The sequence below is a fragment of the Pan troglodytes genome, chromosome 13 (genome assembly GCF_028858775.2).
Source record: "Pan troglodytes isolate AG18354 chromosome 13, NHGRI_mPanTro3-v2.0_pri, whole genome shotgun sequence".
NCBI classification, from domain to species: Eukaryota; Metazoa; Chordata; class Mammalia; order Primates; family Hominidae; genus Pan; species Pan troglodytes.
In genome coordinates, this window is record NC_072411.2 from 90,067,385 (window position 1) to 90,076,009 (window position 8,625).

Genomic DNA, 8,625 nt, shown 5'->3' on the forward strand with positions numbered 1-8,625 from the left:
TTCACACACATTTCAGGTGTGTCTGACCACGCGGGGACACCTGCCTTGGTCCTTCACCCTTAGCGGCAAATGCCGCTTTTCTGGGGGACAAGAACCCCCTGACCCCTTCTCTCCGTGTCTCTACTCTCTCTTTTCTCTAGACTTGCCTCCTTCACTATGGGCAACCTTCCACCCTCCATTCCTCCCTCTACTCCCTTAGCCTGTGTTCTCAAGAACTTAAAACCTCTTCAGCTCACACCTGACCTAAAACCTAAATGCCTTATTTTCTTCTACAATGCAATCTGACCACAATACAAACTCGACAGTGGTTCCAAATAGCCAGAAAACGGCGCTTTCGATTTTTCCATCCTACAAGATCTAAATAATTCTTGTCGTAAAATGGGCAAACGATCTGAGGTGCCTGACATCCAGGCATTCTTTTACACATCAGTGCCTCCCTAGTCTCTGTTCCCAATGCGACTAGTCCCAAATCCTCCTTCTTTCCCTCCCGCCTGTCCTCTCAGTCCCAACCCTAAGCGTCGCTGAGTATTTGTAATCTTCCTTTTCTACAGACCCATCTGACTTCTCCCCTCCTCCCCAGGCTGCTCCTCGCCAGGCCGAGCCAGGTCCCAATTCTTCCTCAGCCTCTGCTCCCCCACCCTATAATCCTTTTATCACCCCCCCTCCTCACACCCAGTCCAGCTTACAGTTTCGTTCAGCAACTAGCCCTCCCCGACCTGCCCAGCAATTTCCTCTTAAAAAAGGTGGCTGGAGCTAAAGGCATAGTCGAGGTTAATGCTCCTTTTTCTTTATCCGACCTCTCCCAAAATCAGTTAGCATTTAGGCTCTTTTTCATCAAATATGAAAAACCCAGCCCTGTTCATGGCTCATTCGGCAGCAACCCTGAGATGCTTTATAGCCCTAGACCCTAAAAGGTCAAAAGGCCATCTTATTCTCAATATACATTTTATTACCAAATCTGCTCCTGACATTAAATAAAACTCCAAAAATTAAATTCCGGCCCTCAAACCCCACAAACAAGACATAATTAACCTCGCCTTCAAGGTGTACAATAATAGAGTAGAGGAAGCCAAGTAGCAATATATTTCTGAGTTGCAATTCCTTGCCTCCACTGTGAGACAAACCCCAGCCACATCTCCACACACAAGAACTTCCAAACGCCTGAACCACAGCTGCCAAGGGTTACTCCGGAAATCTGGCCACTGGGCCAAGGAATGCCCACAGCCCGGGATTCCCCCTAAGCCGTGTCCCGTCTGTGCGGGACCCCACTGAAAATCGGACTGTTCAACTCACCTGGCAGCCGCTTCCAGATCCCCTGGAACTCTGGCCCAAGGCTCTCTGAGTGACTCCTTCCCAGATCTTCTTGGCTTAGCAGCTGAAGACTGACACTGCCCAATCGCCTTGGAAGCCTACAGGACAATCACAGATGCTCTGGGTCACTCTCACAGTGGAGGGTAAGTCCGTCCCCTTCTTAATCAATACGGAGGCTACCCACTCCACATTACTTCTTTTCAAGGGCCTGTTTCCCTTGCCTCCATAACTGTTGTGGGTATTCACGGCCAGGCTTCTAAAACTCTTAAAACTCCCCAACTCTGGTGCCAACTTAGACAACATTCTTTTATACACTCTTTTTTAAGTTATCCCCACCTGCCCAGTTCCCTTATTAGGCCAAGACATTTTAACTAAATTATCTGTTTCCCTGACTATTCCTGGACTACAGCAACACCTCATTGCCGCCCTTTTCCCCATTTCAAAGCCTCCTTCGCATCCTCCTCTCGTATCCCCCCACCTTAACCCACAAGTATAGGACACCTCTACTCCCTCCTTGGCGACTGGTCATGCACCCCTTACCATCCCATTAAAACCTAATCACCCTTACCCCCCTCAATGCCAATATCCCATCCCACGGCAGGCTTTAAAAGGATTAAAGCCTGTTATCACTTGCCTGTTACAGCATGGCCTTTTAAAGCCTATAAACTCTCCTTACAATTCCCCCATTTTACCTGTCCTAAAACCAGACAAGGCTTACAGGTTAGTTCAGGATCTGCGCCTTATCAACCAAATTGTTTTGCCTATCCACCCTGTGGTGCCAAACCCATATACTCTCCTAGCCTCAATGCCCCCCTCCACAACCCATTATTCTGTCTGGATTTCAAACATGCTTTCTTTACTATTCCTTTGCACCCGTCATCCCAGCCTCTCTTCGCTTTCACTTGGACTGACCGTGACACCCATCAGGCTCAGCAAATTACCTGGGCTGTGCTGCCGCAAGGCTTCACAGACAGCCCCCATTACTTCAATCAAGCCCAGATTTCTTCCTCATCTGTTACTTATCTTGGCGTAATTCTCATAAAAACACACGTGCTCTCCCTGCCGATTGTGTCCAACTGATCTCTCAAACCCCAACACCTTCTACAAAACAACTCCTTTCCTTCTTAGGCATGGTTAGATACTTTCGACTTTAGACACCTGGTTTTGCCATCCTAACAAAACCATTATATAAACTCACAAAAAGAAACCTAGCTGACCCCATAGATCCTAAATCATTTCCCCACTCCTCTTTCCGTTCCTTGAAGACAGCTTTAGAGACTTCCCCCACCCTAACTCTCCCTGACTCATCAGAACCCTTTTCATTACCCACAGCTGAAGTGCAGGACTGTGCAGTCAGAATTCTTACACAAGAACTGGGACTGCGCCCTGTAGCCTTTTTATCCCAACAACTTGACCTTACTGTTTTGCCTAGCCCTCAAGTCTGCGTGCGGCAGCTGCTGCTGCCCTAATACTTTTAGAGGCCCTTAAAATCACGAACTATGATCAACAGTTCTCATAACAGTTCTCATAACTTCCAAAATCTATTTTCTTCCTCACACCTGACACATATACTGTCTGCTCCCTGGCTCCTTCAGCTGTACTCACTCTTTGTTGAGTCTCCCACAATTACCACTGTTCCTGGCCCGGACTTCAATCCGGCCTCCCACATTATTCCTGATACCACACCTGACCCCCGTGACTGTATCTCTCTGATCCACCTGACATTCACCCCATTTCCCCATATTTCCTTCTTTCCTGTTCCTCACCCTGATCACACTTAGTTTATTGATGGCAGTTCCCACCAGGCCTAATCGCCACACACCAGCAAAGGCAGGCTATGCTATAGTACAAGCCACTACCCTGCCTCTTAGAACTTCTCATTTCCTTTCCACTGTGGAAATCTATCCTCAAGGAAATAACTTCTCAGTGTTCCATCTGCTATTCTACTACTCCTCAGGGATTATTCAGGCCCCCTCCCTTCCCTACACTTCAAGCTCGGAGATTTGCCCCCACCCAGGACTGGCAAATTAGCTTTACTCAACATGCCCCAAGTCAGGAAACTAAAATACCTCTTGGCCTGGGTAGACACTTTCACTGGATAGGTAGAGGACTTTCCCACAGGGTCTAAGAAGGCCACCATGGTCATTTCTTCCCTTCTGTCAGACATAATTCCTCAGTTTGGGCTTCCCACCTCTTCACAGTCCGATAACGGACCAGCGTTTATTAGTCAAATCAGCCAATCATTTTTTCAGACTCTTGGTATTCAGTGAAACCTTTACATCCCTTACGGTCCTCAGTCTTCAGGAAAGGTAGAATGGACTAATGGTCTTTTGAAAACACACCTCACCAAGCTCAGCCACCAACTTAAAAAGGACTGGACAATACTTTTACCACTTGCCCTTCTCAGAATTCAGGCCTGTCCTCGGAATGCTACAGGTTATAGCCCATTTAAGCTCCTGTATGGACGCTCCTTTTTATTAGGCCCCAGTCTCATTCCAGATACCAGACCAACTTGGACTGTGCCCCAGAAAACTTGTCATCCCTACTATCTTCTGTCTAGTCATACTCCTATTCACCGTTCTCAACTACTCATACATGACCTGCTCTTGTTTACACTGCCAGTTTACACTGTTTCTCCAAGCCAGCACAGCTGATATCTCCTGGTGCTATCCCCAAACTGCCACTCTTAACTCTTAACGTAAATAAATAATCTTTGCTGGCAAGGCTATGCTGAACCTCCTTAGGCACTCTCTAATTAGATGTCCTGGGTCCTCCCAATTCTTAGTCCTTTAATACCTGTTTTTCTCCTTCTCTTATTCCATTTAGTTTTCAATTCATACAAAACCATATCCAGGCCATCACCAATAATTCTACACAACAAATGTTTCTTCTAACAACCCCACAATGTCACCCCTTACCACAAAATCTTCCTTCAGCTTAATCTCTCCCACTCCAGGTTCCCATGCCGCCCCTAATCCCGCTCGAAGCAGCCCTGAGAAACATCACCCATTATCTCTCCATACCACCCCCAAAAATTTTCGCCGCCCCAATACTTTACAACTATTTCGGGTTTTTTTTCTTATTAATATAAGAAGACAGGAATGTCAGGCCTCTGAGCCAAAGCTAAGCCATCATATCCCCTGTGACCTGCACATACACATCCAGATGGCCAGTTCCTGCCTTAACTGATGAGATTCCACCACAAGAGAAGTGAAAATGGCCTGTTCCTGCCTTAACTGATGACATTACCTTGTGAAATTCCTTCTCCTGGCTCACTTGACTCAAAAGCTCCCCCGCCAAGCACCTTGTGACCCCCACCCCTGCCCACCAGAGAACAACCCCCCTTTGACTGTAATTTTCCTTTACCTACCCAAATCTTATAAAACGGCCCCACCCCTATCTCCCTTCGCTGACTCTCTTTTTTGGACTCAGCCCACCTGCACCTGGGTGAAATAAACAGCCTTGTTGCTCACACAAAGCCTGTTTGATGTTCTCTTCACAGGGACGTGAGTGAAAATGGTACAGCTCAGGCCATGGATTCAGAGGGTGCAAGCCCCAAGCCTGGGCAGCTTCCATGTGGTGTTGAGCTTGCAGGTACACAGAAGTCAGGAATTGAGGTTTGGGAACCTCTGCCTAGATTTCAGAGGATGTATGGAAATGCCTGGACGTTCAGGCAGAAGTTTGCTGCAAAGGTGGTCCCTCATGGAGAACCTCTGCTAGGGCATTGCAGAAGGGAAATGTGGGGTTGGAGTCCACACACAGAGTCCCAAATGGGGAACTCCCTACTGGAGCTGTGAGAGAAGGCCCACTGTCCTTCAGACCCCAAAATGGTAGGTCCACTGATCCACCTGTAAAGGCCACAGACACTCAGTGCCAGCCAGCTAAGCAGCCAGGAATGGGGCTGTACCCTTTGAAGCCACGCCACAGGGGCTGAGCTTCCCAAGGCTGTTGGAGTCCACCTCTTACATCAGTGTGACGTGGATGTGACACATGGAGCCAAAAGAGATCATTTTGCAACTGTAAGGTTTGGTGATGCCCTGTTGAAGTTTGGACTTTCATGGGGCCTATAGCCCCTTTGTTTTGGCCAACTTCTCCCATTTGGAATGGGCATATTTACCCAATGCCTGTACCCCCATTGTATCTAAAAAGTAACTGACTTGCTTTCAGATTTACAGGCTTATAGGCAGAAGGGACTTGCCTTGTTTCAGATGAGACTTTTGACTTGAACTTTGGGATTAATGCTGGAATGAGCTAAGACTTTGGGGGACTGTTGAAAAGGCATGATTGTGTTTGTAAGGACATGACATTTAGGAGGGACCAGGGTTGGAATGATACGGTTTTGCTCTGTGTCCCCACTGAAATCTCATCTTGATTTGTAATTCCCATAATCCCCACATATCATGGGAGGGAACTAGTGGGAGGTAATTGAATCCTGGGAGCAGTTCCCTCATGCTGTTCATGTGATAGTGAGTGAGTTCGCACAAGAACTGATGGTTTTATAAGGGGCCTTTCCCCACTTCACTTGGCACTTCTCTTCCCTGCCACTAAGGGAGGAGACCACCCCTCATATTGTCTTATGCCCAATTTCTGCCTCCAAAGAAAGAAGTAAAAACTAAAAGGCAGAAATGAAATCCATAGGCAGGCAGCCCGGCGCCACATCCTGGGCCTGGTAGTTAAAGATCGACCCCTGACCTAATCGGTTATGTTATCTATAGAGTACAGACGTTGTATAGAAAAGCACTGTGAAAAATCCCTGTCCTTTTCTGTTCTGTTTTAATTACCAGTGCATGCAGCCCCCAGTCACATACCCCCTGCTTGCTCAATCGATCATGACCCTCTCACGTGGACCGCCTTAGAGTTGTAAGCCCTTAAAAGGGACAGGAATTGCTCACTCGGGGAGCTCAGTTTTTGGAGATGTGAGTCTGCCTATGCTCCCAGCTGAATAAAGCCCTTCCTTCTACAACTCAGTGTCTGAGGGATTTTGTCTGCGGCTTGTCCTGCTACACCACCGGGTGAAGAAGGAAGTGTTTGCCTCTTCTTCCACCATGATTGTAAGTGTGCTGAGGCCTCCCAAGGCATGTGGAATGGTGAGTCAATTAAACCTCTTCCCTTTATAAATTACTCAGTCTTGTTTATGTTCTTATAGCAGCATGAAAATGAACTAATACAGTAAATAAATAAATATATACATGCACACACACACACACACCATGACCAAATGATCAAGTCAAGTCTATTTCAGGGATAAGGCAAGGTAGTTTCAATATTCACAAATGTAAATCAATATTCACCACAACAGGTTAAAGAAGAAAAATCACATAATTATGCCAATTGATGCAGAAAAAGCATTTGAAAAAGTTAGCACCCATCCATGATAAATAGTTCTCAGAAAAATAGGAATAGAGAGAAACTTCCTCAACATGATAAAGGCATTAAAAAGTCTATATCTAATTTAGCACTTCGTTGTGAACAGATGAGAAAGGAAAAAATAAAACTGTTCTTACTTGGAGATGGCATAATTATCTACATAAAAACAAAACAAAAAATCTGCAAGAAGATACCTTCTAGAGTCAATATGTAAGTTCACATAAATATATGAAAATAAATTGCATTTACGTACTAGCAACACACATGTCAAAATATCCAGTCAATAGTCTAGTCATGATATTAATATATAGTTTTACAAGATGTTACTATTGGGGAAAACTGGGTAAAGGAACAAGGGATATTTCCCTGTAATTTCTAAGAACTGCATATAAATCTACAATTATCTCAAAAGTTTAAATTAAAAAGGTGTTTAGTTTAACTGTTTACAATGGCCTGCTTCGATTTGGAGAAACTTTTACTCTTATTATTTCTTCTATTGCTTTAATTTTCTGCCTAATTATGTATTCACATTATAATCAGTAAAAAATATTTTACTTCAGAAAAAAAGCAAAGTATGCAAAAACATAATTATAAATAAAAACATATACATCATAAAAATGCTTTATGAATAAATTATAAATTTCAGGTAGTGCTAGAAAGGGTAGTTCTTGTACAGATATTTAAAGAACATGTAGATGTAACATGAATAGAATCAAAAAGGATTATCTCCATGGAGCTAAAGTAACGTTTTAAGAAGAGCATACTTAAAATATATTTTAAAAAATAATTTTCTTTTAAAAAAAGAAACTTGGGAGCATTTTTTAATTTTCTTTGTACGTTAAACTGTGTGATTAATTAGAAAGAAATTTAGAAGATCTAACAGGGCAAATATCTGATTATCATATGAATATGGAAAGTGGGCAAGAAGTTACACTGAATATTCTGTTAGCTCTCAAGAGCAAGGGGAAAAACAATTCTAGAGATTCAGTCTTTGCAGTAGAAAAAACTAAACATACATTGCATCATTGTGTAGCAGAGTCTAATGTTAGAGAAGGCAAATGGAGAATCCCAACAACACCCACGTTATAGTTATAAATGAGTCTGTGCAATGGAGATTTTTGATTTTGATGTAAAATTTGGTACAGATGAATCGCTGAGGCGCAGTTTAAAGAAGGTATATAAAGTATGAATACTACAGTATCCTTTGACATTCCCTTTTTGAACATGCAGCTTCAAGCAGATATTTTCCATTCCAAATGAAGGAAACTAAATTCAAAATAGTTTAATCTAAACATGGGATGGATTGGAAGGATATAAGATAGCTGCAAAAATTAAAGGAAGAACTGCAGGAACCGGGCATCTCAGAGGCATTAGAGTATGAATCTGAGGATTTGTTCCTGTAAGACTCCTTCTGCTTCTTGTATACTTCTTGGGCTTTGTCACATGAAAAAGACTTGCTCCCTGAAGGGTTTTTTAGACTACATTTAATACTTGATATCCAAAAGAGAAGAGAGAATTCTTCCTGCTAGTTCTACTTAGAAAAACCCCACAGAACTCTGCTTTTCCTAACTTGAATCATGTGACTACTCCCATACTGGCAATTTGGCCAGATTAATGAATGCTAGCCATGACTCACCTCACTTATGTCACATATCCAACCTACAAGAAGGAGAGAGAAATGTTCTGGGCAGACTAAAATAATGTGTTCTATAGAGACAACATTATAAGCAGGATCAGAGGAAAGTGACATAAGGATAAACTGACTTGAGAAAGAAAGTGAGAAAATAGCCAGAGGGTTCTTTCCCTTGTTTTATTTTTGCCATAATTTTTCCACTGGGGCACTCAAATATTCTCTTCTTTTTTTGTTCATAAAAGACTAGCATTGAGAATTTCATTTAATTAGCCCAAATGTGTTAAATGAGAACGATTTCAAAAAATGGACTCTTT

At 43.5% G+C, this 8,625-nt stretch overlaps 1 long non-coding RNA gene across 1 annotated transcript; it reads left to right on the forward strand.

The window, feature by feature from the left end:
* Window positions 1-1,142: 1,142 nt before the first annotated feature.
* Window positions 1,143-6,274, forward strand: LOC129143322 (uncharacterized). Its single transcript, XR_008546670.2, has 2 exons — window positions 1,143-1,454; window positions 4,814-6,274. It is a non-coding gene; the product is annotated as an uncharacterized LOC129143322 (long non-coding RNA).
* Window positions 6,275-8,625: the final 2,351 nt, after the last annotated feature.